Source organism: Drosophila gunungcola, unplaced genomic scaffold (assembly GCF_025200985.1).
Source record: "Drosophila gunungcola strain Sukarami unplaced genomic scaffold, Dgunungcola_SK_2 000090F, whole genome shotgun sequence".
In the NCBI taxonomy this organism is placed as follows: domain Eukaryota; kingdom Metazoa; phylum Arthropoda; class Insecta; order Diptera; family Drosophilidae; genus Drosophila; species Drosophila gunungcola.
The window spans coordinates 54,009-68,003 of NW_026453252.1; the positions used below are offsets into that span (position 1 = coordinate 54,009).

Below are 13,995 nucleotides of genomic sequence, written 5' to 3' on the forward strand. Positions count from 1 at the left end.
TAATATTGTGTTAAAAAAGCTATAATTTTTTTTTCAAAAATACGGTTTTAATTTTGTTAAGTTCAAACGGTTATAATTGTATACATACATATATATATATTATAGAGATAAAGTCATTTTTTACTATTTTAAAAGAATGTTTTTAGTTATATAAAAAACTAGACCCTTTAGCTGCCATTGGAACGATCGAATAATGTATTAAAAATTGAACATGTACTCATATATGTATATGTTTTAATATCTATTAACATCTTTAAAAACCTCATCAGTAGCCACAATCTAGAGTTTTACCACTTGTTGCTGGCCAATTCATTTAGTCAATCATCTATCTATACACACACACACACACACTCACCCACAATGCCACACACAGACGTACACTCTCGCTCAAAACTTTGCAAGTAAAAGTAAATTTTGTTTGTTTTTGGCCTTTCCTTGTTTAAGTTATTTTTGATAATTAATATTTACCAGCAGATTTCTCAGTATCATGTAGTCTTCCTTGTTTTTTTTTTAAAAGAAATATATTTTTTTAGAGAAACTTTTTTTTGTCTTAAGGCGCCCTTCCCGGCTATTTTCTTTACGGCTTGTGTGTGTGGGTGTGTCTTCAAAGTCTGTGTGTGTGTTTGTGTGTGGATGTTGTAGATGTGGTGGTAAATTTGTGTCCGTGGGTGTGTCTGTGTATGTCTTGGGGATACCGTTAACCCGACAACGACAAACGACAGCGACGAACGGTACCAACTTAAAGTGGCAACAACTTCTGGATGCGAGAAAACCTTTCTCTCTCTCCAGAGACACCTCCTTCTCCTCCTCTTCCTCTTCCTCCACTTCCTCTACTTCTTCTTCCTGTGCCCCTCCTAAAAGAGAGATGGCAACAGTAGTGGCCGTGCGAGTGACTGGGGGCCATCCCGATGCGGGCGGTGCGAAAGAGAGGGGTATAATATAGCCTCGCTGAGTTATGGACACACACAAAATAGAATCAGCGCACAATTTTTGGGTCGTGACAACGGTAACAACGAACGCAAAACCGAAGTGCAATCCCCTTCCCTTCCCTTCCCTCCCCACCCCTCCCCTTCTCGCCCCTCCCCCACAATTCCCACATCTACACCAAAAACGAAATGCATGGGAAAAAAAGAGGGTTTAAAACTGGGGGAAAAGGGGCAGTATCTTCATATCAAAAAACATTGCAAATATTTTAATAAACGCACCCGAGAAATGCAGAAAATATTGGAAAGGTTTTCCATGTGCGAAAAACGGGGTAGGAGGATTAAAGAAGAAAGGAATGCCCGAAGCGGCAACAGCTGACAAAAGGCAAAGGACGGCTGCATAGAAGGAAAATTGCAGGCAAAATGGGCGGAAAAATTGGGGGCGAAAGTAAGGAGGAAAAGTAAAGAGTAACTGGGAGGTAAAGAGAGGTTAAGGGCAGGAAAAGTGTGTGGGCAAACAAGCGCCATAAAGACAGGAAAACGGCAGGAAAAGTAGGAGAAACTGAGAGCAAAGTGGGAGCAAAGTGGGAGTAAAAATATGAGGAAAATAATGTTGCCTTAAAAAAGGGCAGTGTAACTAAGGGATTAAAATGGGCGAATAAGTTTAACATCTTCCGGAAAACGCAGCCTAAGAATCAAGTGGAAATCGGTCAAAATCTGTGAAAGATTCAGGGGTAAAAATTCAGTACACACAAATTTCCAAAAAACAGAAAAAGGCGACCAGTGTACCAAGGTAGACAACATGGATCAATAAAATATTATTACTAATATCGTAATTTCTAGTACAGATTAGCGGTAGTTATCAAAAACCTAATGTTTAATGTTAAAAATGTATAATTTATATCTACTTATAGTTCAATTAGTCAAAGACGATTTATCCCAATATCCTTTGCACTGGCCACTTTTAAGGGGATATGAAGGAGCGGCTATATAAATCGTTATATATCTTGACATAGGTACACATACACGGATATACACATGCAGATGGATCCCAGGGTCCAGTGTAGCCGTGCTATTAACACAAAGGCAAAACCCAAAAAGCGACGACAAACAAAACCAGCCAACCGAAGTGGAGTTGCGCTCGTCATATCGCCATCGCCATCGCCATCGTCAACGTCATCGTCATCGTACCCATCGTGTTAATGGGTTGGCGGCTGCCGAAAATTTTCCACGATTTTCCACCAATCCTCCAACGATTCACCACCCCACCCCATCCCAATATGGCCCACCCCCTTTCCGCCTAGAAATTCCTGATTAAGGACCATCGTCGTCGCTTGTTCCTTGAGTTTTCCATGTCCAAAAGTGTGTGTGTATGTGTGTGTTGTGTGCAGCGCGCGCATCCTGCACTCATGCAACTCACGCATCCCGTACACTCATACACATACACACACATACACACACACAACTACACCTACGCCAGGATATGCCATCACACAGACACAAAACAGAGCCCACACAAATACAAAGATACAAGGGACCAGAGTTTTCCAACATTTCAATAGTTTGGCTCACACAGTTGAGCTTAAAAAATAGCAGCAGCTTAAAAATAAACTGAAATCGATACCCTATTAAAAACATCGATATTATCGATAAATAGTAAAGTTTATACTGTATATCATTTAAACGATAAAGTTGCTATCAAAATAATAAACAGTTGAGTTAAAAATACTAGCAGCAGAATTTAAAAAAATTAATTTTTGTTCATACTCTATTAAAAACATCGACTCTATGTAAAATGATTTCAATATCACTTAAGCGATAAAGTTGTTACCAAGATAATAAAAAGTATGTATATACATAATTTGTAAGGATTTTTTTCATTTGATTTGTGTAAATACTATGCAGTTTCTAAGCGTTATAGTGTTACCTTTTAAAATAACATTTGCATGAATTTGAAACGATATTTACTGATTATGTAGATAGTTTATCTAAAAAAAAAAGATTAATTAAGATATGTATAACATATTATTTAAGCATTACTCATTGCTAATATTTGGGCCCAGCTGTTTGGTGGAGAATTTTGATTTCTGGGTTAGAGGAAATATGATGGTTTTGGGTATTGCCACGACCCCTTTTCCCATCAAACAATTATGGATACTTCACTTATTAGCCAAAGCCTCGATGTGTGTGAGTGCTGCTCTCTCTTTCTCTCTCTCTCTCTCTCTCACTCTCCCGATTTGCCCATCTCCCTCGCACATTGGGGGTTTTAGAAGAACAAAAGATTTTGACCAAGAGGAATTATGAGGAGTTACCCAACAACATCGTGTGTTGACTGGGAATCGAGTGATTATGTGATGCCCCCCTCCGTTTGCTTAGGTTACGTGAGTAGTAATTCCAAATGTTCAATGTTCACCTTAGGGAAGGCCGGGCATGAAAGGGTTAAGGTTGGGGGTGGGTAATCCGAGAATTGGATCACAGACATATAGGTTTAAAGCTGATGTTTGATTGAAGACAAAGCAGCGGCTAGGACAGGTAGTCAAGTGGCCCAAGTGTTTGAAATTTATTTGCTCAGCCTTTACTACTAATCGAAACGATTAAAAATATTAAAAATATTTACTTTAAGTCTGCGATTTTAAATGTTTTTATTAAATATTTTAACGTATTTACCTAGTATACTGAAAAAAAAAAAATTAATAGTAAAAATAATTATATCTGACTATTGAATTCAAAATTTTAAACTTAATATTTAAATTAAATATTTAATTATAGTTTTAAAAACAATGCGTATTAAATTGCATGATAACAATACAATTTTTAACTTAATGTTGAAAATATAAGATTTAAAATAGTTCTTATTTGATTTAAGTTCAGTTTTCAGATATTATTATCAATTTCAAAAATATTTTCATATTTCAAAATAAATAAAAACCGCAATGGATGAAAATCAAAGTGAAAAATATTTAAATTGTGGGACATATTTGGATTTACTACGTTTTTACGCTTTTACCAGTGAAGTTAAAATATTATGTATTAGATAAATTGAAATGTTTTTAAAGTCTTTAAAAATTGTTTTTAAATGCCTTTTCTTTGATTCCTTATTTAGAGCTTTATATTAATGTTTCAATACAGCTTCTGCATCCTCATAAGTTATTTAAGCAGCCAAATTTAAATTCGGTTTATGTATTTAAGCGCTTTAAGGTGCTTTTTCTTTGCTTCTTTACTAAAAGTTTTATATAATTGTTTAAGTACAGCTTCAGAAACCTCATGGGATATCTTACAAGTCTTAATGTTTAGTCTTAGAAGAATTTTCTTTTAAGATTAAGATTTTTTAATATGTTTTCCTTAACATCACTTGCCCGAAGAAATGCTGCAAAATCGCCGATGGACTGCAAGAAGGTTTTGATTTATGTATACCCAAAAACTAAACTAAGCTCCCAGGGGTGGCGGCATTTAGGGGCGGGGGGTGGAGGTCAAAAGGGGGCTCTACAAATCAAAGTGTCCCATGGGGGAGGGGGAGGGGGGGTAGGGGGTGTTGGGGAGGTTTATGGGGGGTTTATGGGGAAGTAGAGGATTTACTAGGGCGAGGCATTGCCACCGTTAGCTCGACATCGTTGTTGTTTGGTTGCACTCGAGGCTAACAAAAATGGGGGTAGAGGAGGGGGTGGAAAATTCCAAGGGGCGGAGGGAGGTGATATTGAAGAGTGGTGAGGGGGATTTTCTCTGTATGTAATAGACACAAAACCGATGCTCCGAGGCTGTTCGAAAAGCTCTGTGTTGAGTTTTGAGCCCCTTTTGTTGTTGCAGGTTGCAGGTTGTTGGTGTTGCAGGTTGCTAGCTGTTGTTGTTGCTGCTGCTGCTGTTGCAGTTGCAGCAGTTGACTGTTGCCTGGAAGTGGGAAAACTAAACTACAACAGCAACAAAACATTTTGCTAAATACACACTGGAAATGGCAGTCTCCACATTTTCACCTCTACCTCTACCCCTCTCTCTCACTCACTCTCTCCCTCTCCCACTCCCTCTCTCTCTCTCTCTCTTTCGTTCAATATATACCCATCTCTATCTGCCACAGATGCTGCATGTTGCACATTGGAAAACTAAGCCCGCCGTGAAAAGTGAGAAGGTGGAAAATCAGGGGGGCTCTCTTCTTCTTTAATTTTCAGCGAAATGCAAAAAAATACCCAAAAAAAGAAATGACAAAAACAACAATAAAAGTTGGACGAAATTTTCCAGAACAAAAAAAATATGCGGAATATTGTATAGATACGAACAGGAAATGTAGAAAGCGAAAACGTGATAACGTGGCTAAAATACGCGAAAAATAATGTTTTCCAGCTCTTAGCTTTATTTAACGATTGCTGAAATATTATTTAAACATTCAGTTTAATAATAGTTCCCAATTGGTACTTAACGAAACTGTTACTGTAAGAAAAACTGACAAAATCGCTTACCCATAGGTGGACTTAAATTTGGTTTTATATGTTAAAAATGGTACACGAAAACTCACCTGCAAAAAAAGTTAAAGGAAAAAGACAATTAGTAAATATACTAAATAAAAAAATTAAAATATACTTATGAGTTATAAAACTAAAATATTTGAAACATTTAGATAATGGGTATTTGTATGTCAAAAAGAGTTGGAAACCAACATTGTTAGTAATCTTTTTTTTTTTTTTTTTGCCAGTTGAACAATGCGAAACTTTGACTTGGGGAGGGAGCGAGATGGCTGGAGGGAGGGAGCGAGAGGGGCAGAGGTGGAGGTGAGACAGATGACGACGACGACGACGACAGATGGTCAAGAGGAACGTATCTGTATCTGTATCTGTATCTGCATTTGCGGCTGCTTTTGCCTCTGGTTAGCGCGTATGTGTTTGTCCGTGTGTATCTACAACATAACACAAATCAAAACTTGGCTGAAACTGCAGGCGGAGGCTGCTGCTGCAGCTTGCCCCATCGACAGCAGCAACAGCAACAGCAACAGCAACAGCAACAGCAGCAGCAGCAACAACAACAAAACTTAACTTAACTGAACACTGAACACTGAAGGCTGTGGAGGCACATACATAACTAATAGATACATAAAGCCGTATCTTTTGGGTGAATGAACTGTAATGAGAATGTGAACCTAGGCAACAACAACTAGCAACCAGCCAGCAGCAACTGGCAGCCAGCAACCAGCAAGCAGCAACCAACAACCCGCACCAGCAGCAACTGCAGCAACATCAGACCATTGGAGATGTTGAAAATCTCAACGCAAAGTGCGCAATTTAACGTGTTGTTGCTGTTGCTGTTGATGCCTCTTGTTGTTGCTCCTGTTGTTCCTTATGTTGCTGCTGTTGTTTCCAGTGTGTTGTTGCTGCTGTTGCTGATGCTGGTTTTTTGGCCAATTCTACAGATCGCTTTGTCTCTTGTTGTTGCTGATATTTTTGTTCTGACGTTTTTAGTATGTTGATGTTGCTGCAATTTAAAGCTAATTATATGTTGTGTGGTTTTTGTTTTCAATATTTTATTTAAATAATCTTGCTGTTACATCTTGTATTATATCTGCTTATTTTGCTAGTTTTTTCTGTTACTATCTTTTGGGTTTTTGTTGTTGGTAATGTTTCTAGTATAGTTGGATTTTTCCTTTTGGTTGTTGCTGTTGTTACTTCTGTTGCTGTTTGATTCTATTGCCATTGTCTACGTTGCTCTGTGGCAACCGAAAAACTGACCGACGCAACACAGACGACAAAAAAGGCCAATGACCAACAGCACTAGCAACACAAAATAGAGCCAAACAGCAACATCGGACAACCGTCGACAGGTTAGCTAAGCAAAATAATCCACTTGAAATTAGTGAAGGGGTGCACTTGATAGAGAACCTGGGAAACTGGGAAAATCTTTGAATCGTTTTAAGGCAAAAAACATTAAAACTATATACAAATTACAAAAACTATTCATTACCGTTTTTTTTTATAGTGATTAAGAATTTGTATATTTTAGTATACAAAAATAAAAAAAAAAGATGGGAGTATAGTTTTTTTTGAATAACTTGGGTTGAACAATTTTACAAAAATTCTCAAAATAAAAATTAAGCGAATTTTTGTATTGTCTATACAGGCTGTTAACCATTTTAGCTTCTTGCTAAAAAACAACCGATATATATTTTGTGTAATTTGTTTTTAAATACTTCTACAGGATGCTTTATTTTTCGTTGTCATTTGTTTCTTTTGTTAGGCTTACATTTTAAAAAAAAGGGGGTGCACCCTATAGGGTTGCCACAAAGCCCCAAAAATACCAGAAAACTTTTCGCCAAACAGAATATGGCAGGCGTGGCACACACACGCATATACATGTGGGCAAAATACAACAGAAAAATGCAGACAGCAGGGGACACGAAGAAAGCACAAAGCAGAGGCACAAAAATAAGGAATATATAAAGAAGAAGTGAGGACTGGAAGGAGGAGGAGGAGGAGGAGGAGAAAAGGGTTTTTGAACGCCTGGAAAATGTGTAAGGGTTATGAGTTGCCATACTCACACTCAATTATTTAACATATTGCACAAATGCACGCAACATCAGAAAATGTTGCGAAAAGGGTGAAAAAGGGCAAAGGATAATAAAGGGCGAGACCTTCCTTATTTTTAGAAGGTAAGGAGACGGGCAGTTACATTGCAAAGTGCAAAAGTTACACAACAAAATGGAATTTTTAATTCGCTTTGCACACAATGTAAGTAAAAGAGGAAAACACAAAAGAAAAAAGTAGCAAGAGAAAGTTTGCAAAAGTTTAAAAACATCAAGAACAGATGGTATATAAACATGTATTATACACAATGACTGCTATTGTTAGTACGATATTTACAGGGCACTCACAAAAACTAAATAATATACAAGAAAACGAATTTAAGTAACATGAAAACTGGAAATGGAAATAAAAGCCAGGCTGAAATTTTATTATTCTCGTGTTTATAAAAATAATTCGACAACTCTAACGAAAGCATTAGGAAACCTAATAACTAAAATATCCATGACATTAATCATTTAGCTTAGATTTTAGTTTAGACCAAAGAAACCATTAATTAATGGTGATTTAAATGATTAAAAATTAAAAACGGATTTGAATATAAAGATGTTTTGATGACATCATAAAATTTAGAAATTATTTTGATTTATATTCCTTTTCCAACATCACTTTTTGCTCATAGCATTTTAATAAAATTAACACCAAATTATGGCCACTTATTAGTTTTTTTATAATACGAATGAATACGTTTTTAACCCATTTAATAAACCCAGTTTACTAATCGGTTTTCCACATTTTTGCTAGGCAACCCAATAAGTATGCTCAAAAAAACGATTGAAAAAAACGAAAAAAAGGGAGCCTCCAAATCAGGGAAAGCTTGTCGCGGAAAAGTGAAAGAAGGAAATGCGATTGAGGGAAAACTAGCAAGGAGCTGAATTGCCGATACATGGCGAATATACACACAGAGGCATAGATGTGCTCTATGTACCAGAGACCAGCCAACTCCGCTAAATACATATGTATCGCCGCTATCCGTATATCTGCGTTCTGCGTTCTGCATTCTGCATTCTGCATCCGCATCTGGAGCCGAGAGTCTGTATCTGTATCTGTAGCTGTAGCTGTAGCTGTAGCTGTAGCTGTATCTGTATATCTGCATCTGTAGCCGCGCCACGAAAAGGGGCAGAGATCGGGGCATATAACTATGTGCAAAGTGCCGGGGAAATGGGAATAGCCTGTGCCTGGGCAATGTTTCGATGGTTTTGGACTCCGCCACCTATGTGTCCCGCCCACAATCCATCCATCCCATCTGCACACATCCACCCATCCCCTGGTCCTAAGTTCTGTGTGCTCTCAAAACTAACTGGTTGCCACTGGAGGCATCCGGCTGAAATGCGTCGAGCTGCGTTGCCATGCAACACAGCCCGGCCCGTCGAACCACCGAGGCACTAAACCACCCAGCCACAGAGCCACCCACCCACTGGAACACCCACTAAAAACACCCACTAAAAACACCCACTGGAGCACACACTAAAAACACCCACCACAAACCACCCAAATACAGGACACTCGGAGATGAGCGCGAGAGTTGACACAGAGGCCGAAAAACATTGTTCAAAAACACTAGCGCACGCAAATACAATTGAATCTCAATGGATCGTACCAACATTTTGCATTGAAAACCGATTCGATTCACAAAGCAATGCCTAAAGATTTCAAATCACTTAGTCACAGGTGACTACACCCAAATAAAAAAATTAAATTGACCCACTAACTAAACTATTGTGGCATGAGTTTTTAACAATTGGATATGAACAATTTCTCAAAAAGATGAGTATTAAATTAATACGACGAAAGTACCGAAATAAAACGTATGTGGTTTTAAAACAAGACCGTACACTACAGTTTTATAGAAATAAAACTAAAAACATTATTAAGTAATGAATTAATAATACTGTCTGTAGTTTATTTTCAAGACTTTCTGTTTTATTTGAGTGTAGACAACTAAATAGCTTAATACCTTGAAAGGCTTCACTTGCAAATGGTAATCCCAATAAATTTCTGCGGCATCAACCATTTAAATCATGTTAAGGTGAAAGTTTGTGTTTTAATGACATAGCAAGCTAAAAAGCTCATTATATTTGGTTATAAAGTGTAATGAAGATGAATTCTCCCATATTTTGATTTGACTGAATGTAATATGATACAATGAAATTACAAAACTATCAAATTGCCATGAACATCCTTCTGTGGAACGTAACAAGTCCTTGTATAATAGATTTGCAAGAGCCTCTTGACCAGTAGAACCCACACATATGCCAACCAACAGAGTACCTGCGCTACACTGATAACTATTAAGCAATAAATACCCCAGAAAGCCGCAACGAAACCCCTTGAAATCCCCTCGCCGCTGAACAGTGAAGCCTCGCTTAGGCATCAGCCCCTAATCCGCTAATTTTCAATTGCCAAATCCATGTGAAAATCGTAATCTCCGTGCTGTGAATTTAGCTATACATATATATACTGTTTCAGGGGGTTTTATGACTGGCAAATGTTGGGCAAACATTGAAGAGACCACAGAGTTATACATACAGAATGGGTGACAAGCGTTGTGGGGCGATTGAAGAGTTGTTGGATAATAGTAATAAAATTGAAATAATAAGTTTTCAGAAAAATAAAAGTTAAATAAACATTGCTTTCAGGGTACTAAAGACACAGATGTAAATAATTAATATATGAAAAAAATGATAATTAAGTACAATTTTGTTTCAAGACGTTATAATAGCAATATAAACATTAGAAAAAAAATATCATTTTAAAACAGCATGTCCTACATTTCGTCAAGTTTTAATGTCTTAAACCATCTGTAAGATATTGTTAGTAAATAAAAATGGACAATTTTAAAAACGGCCCTCGCCTCATTATAAATGTATGCTTCTGAGTGTGTGCACACACATGTATGTGGGTGTGTGCACATCCTTTATAAGCAAACAAAATGCAATTATATAAATATGTATAATGCGTTGGCCAACGATTCTCATTATACAAAAGCCACACTTACACACACACACACACACACGAGCTTAAATTATGGCTTGTATGTGTGTCTGTGCGTTGAGCTGCATATACTTAACGCATATTATATTAGTTCCCTGGTCTATATGCCATCGCCCGGATTTAAGTATATATATATATATAATATACACCTCAAATTATTGCTGGCAGCTCCTAATCTGGTCACAAATGCATTTGTACACCCCATCGTCTCCACCCCCAAAAATGCAAATTAACCAAATTAAAAAGTTGGTTGTTGGGCAAAAGGTATTACAAATTACATGGGAATTTGCCTGCCACATTTAGCTTATTAATTAAGTGCGACTTAAATGCTATAAGTGGAACAACTTAAGGGAAGCAACTAATTGTTAGTTAGTTAAAGCTAATTTTCGTGAGATAAATTCTGTAGGCAAAAACCATATTGTTCAAGAACAATGTTTAGAAAGCTTTAAAAATTGGAGTAAAGTTTTAATGCTTTTGTAATTTTACCCTTGGTTATATTGTAACAAGGAATTTTCAAGAAAATATTATAACATTTATATTTATATGATCTTAATATAATGTAAGCTTCTAAAAGGATTTACAATTAGACTCCGACCTGTTTTTCTTCACAAAACGTATACTTGATATTTCGTAAATAATACATTGCAATAATTGCGCATTCGCCCTGTGTGCAATGAGAACATAGTATTATTATATTTACATAAGACTCAGCCCAGCTCTGCTTTCTTCCCCCACCCCTTCTCCCTTTTCCCCTGATTCCCCAATGAAATTAATTTACATTTACGTATTTTTGCGTGAGCACACACGCTGTATGCGTTATATTAATAATACACCTCAAAAAGGGGCAAAATATAAAGTGCGTGTATATTGCGTTGCATTTTCGAGTTTCGCCCCAATAGATGTGCCCTTTTAACGCTTCAAGGCTAACAAATTGTTGCAATTTTTTATTTGCACATCACCTCAACGCCACCTAGCGGCGCAAAGCTGCATTTCCCTTTGTTAAATAAATTACAAAAATTTAACCAAATGGGGAAAAGAAAAAAACAGTGCAAAACAGAAAGGATACCAAAGATGTGTGTGTGTGTCGGCTGCTGGAAAAGTGGCAGGAAAAAAATGGGAAAAATAGGGAAAATAAGGCTAAGGGTGCTATGCGTGGGCAGCCCCGCCCCATTTTTCACCCTCCCACCCCAGCTAACGCCCACTTGAAGTATATAAAAGCGAAACATGCTGAAAATGCTTACATAAGCACGAAGAGGAGACTCTCAAGGGGGTTTGTCGAGGGGGTGCTTTTGCGCACCACCCAAAACCCCTACCAAAAGAAGGAATTTCTCACAGTGTATGTGTGAGCTGCATACATTAACAACAACAACAAAAGCAACGACTGCCACCGTAAATATTGAAAAATTCCATATCCGTTGTGATGTCAACTCATACAAAAAAAAAAAAACGACAGATGGCGGCACCTACGATTGTACCAAACCCCCTGAAACCACCTCCCCTTTCCCCCTTTAAATATCCACCATCCAACGCCCCCCTCTTATCTCCTTTATTTCAGCACAAGAAAAAGAGAGAATAAATAAAATAAACCGAGAAAAAACATACATATAGAACACACACACTCACACACACACACACACACACACGCACACACACACACATATCGCATTGTCCTCTAGGGGGCGCCAGTGAGCCGCAGTTGTCGTCGCCTTTTGTGGGCATCAAAAGCCTAAAATCTCCCGAAAACCCCAACCCATTTGTAGGATACATTTTCCCCACCCACTTTTTCAGTCCACCAAAGCTCGTAAAACAAATTTCACTCAGGACGAGACACTTTTCTCTGATTACAAAACATACATACTTATGATACAAATCGATTATTTAATATGTAATATTTCAACCATATTATTTTTTACACATTTTTTTGTTAAATTAAACCTAAAAAACAACACCTTTTGAAGTTCGAGTGTAACATTAAATATCATAATTGCTTTAATGTGCGTAAAATATATAAATTATTTTTCAAGAAACGAATAATTGATGGAGTGTTATCCAATTATTTCAAGTTTAGTTGACATTATGGAAATATGTAATATCTTAAATATCCAAAAGGCAACATCAGGTTAAGTTGAGTGAATAAATTAAAATATAAGTGTGGCATTGAATATTCGGATCATTAAATGAGTGTTCAGTCTACTTGACTTTTATTCAAAATTCTGGTTCTTGGGTTGTACAACATTTAAGTCAAGTTTAAATGCGTAAGGAAATCATTAAAATTTGTTTTTTGCTATGTTGTTTAATGGATTAATTGCGTGTGAAGTTGAGAAGAATTTATGCTTTCAATGGAAAAATTTTTATAAAAAAAAACTTTTCTTAACAACCAACTGTAATTTGTTAATGCATAAATAGAAAAATGATTTCGGATTGGTTTTTTTTTTTATATTTCTTATTAAATAAAAAATCTTGACTAAATATCTTGTCCGTGCATTTCATTTGGCTCACGTTGCAAAACTAAATCTAAAGCTAAGAAAAGCTGTCAAATGATTTGCATTTAATTTTTCACAGCTCTCAAATTTTTTTCAGCACTTAATTTGTATTTTTTTTTCAAGGACTTGAACTCGGTCTTTAGGTTTTTTACCCTTTTGGGTTTCTCTCTTTTAGTTGCCAACTTCTGTTAAGTAACAGCCATTTTTAGAGAGACGTGACGTTTTAACAGCTCAAATGTTAGAAAGAAACACTTTTTGCATTTTAGGTCAGGTCGGAGTCGCAGAAATCTATGCAGCAGCAGCGACGCATGACTAGTTTTTGCTTTTTCCACTCCCTACTTCTCCTCTTTCTCGTTCTTCTTTCTCCTCCTCTTAGCCATCATTGTCCCCCTTCTTTTGGCCTTTTTTCTGTCGTCGTGAGCTGGCAGAGTATAATTTTCATGGCAAGTTCATTGAACTTGCGAATTTTTTTTCTACTACCAGTTTTTTTGTGTTGTATTTGAATTTTTTCGTTGGGAAGTTTAAGTATAAGTGATCAAAATAAAAAGAAGCGGCCGAAGACGAGAGAGAGCCAAGAAAGGAGAAATTAGGTTTTCTAGTTGCACCACTCTAAAAAATTACCGAATCTTATTTCATTTAATTACAAAAATAAAGCATTTGTCCAGACCTCAAAATGTTGCATTTTTCAAAAATTAAGCTATGGTTAAATATTTGACCGCATAGAGAAAAAACTCATTTTAGGAATTTAAATTAAAAAAAAGTTTTGCTGATTAAGATAATAGTATTTTATATATTTGTTTTTGATATAATTGACCGTTAATAATAGCTGTTGTAAATAAAATGATTTAATGTAGATACAAATTACATACATAAAGTTAGGATCATTACAGTTAATAACTTTTAAAGCTAAGTTTTTAACTTATTAATATTTCTTTGTCACTTTCTCCTTATTTTATTTTTCTTGTTCCCCTCTGACTACATTTCCCCATTTACTCATTGCTTGTTAACTTCCCTAAGTTTTTTCCTCTCCAGTTTGCG

General features: G+C 36.6%; 1 protein-coding gene across 2 annotated transcripts in view; it reads right to left on the reverse strand.

Moving 5' to 3' along the window:
• The window catches only part of LOC128265047 (alpha-protein kinase 1), a 73,717-nt gene that overhangs the window by 54,002 nt on the left and 5,720 nt on the right, over positions 1-13,995 (reverse strand). The window lies entirely within an intron of this gene.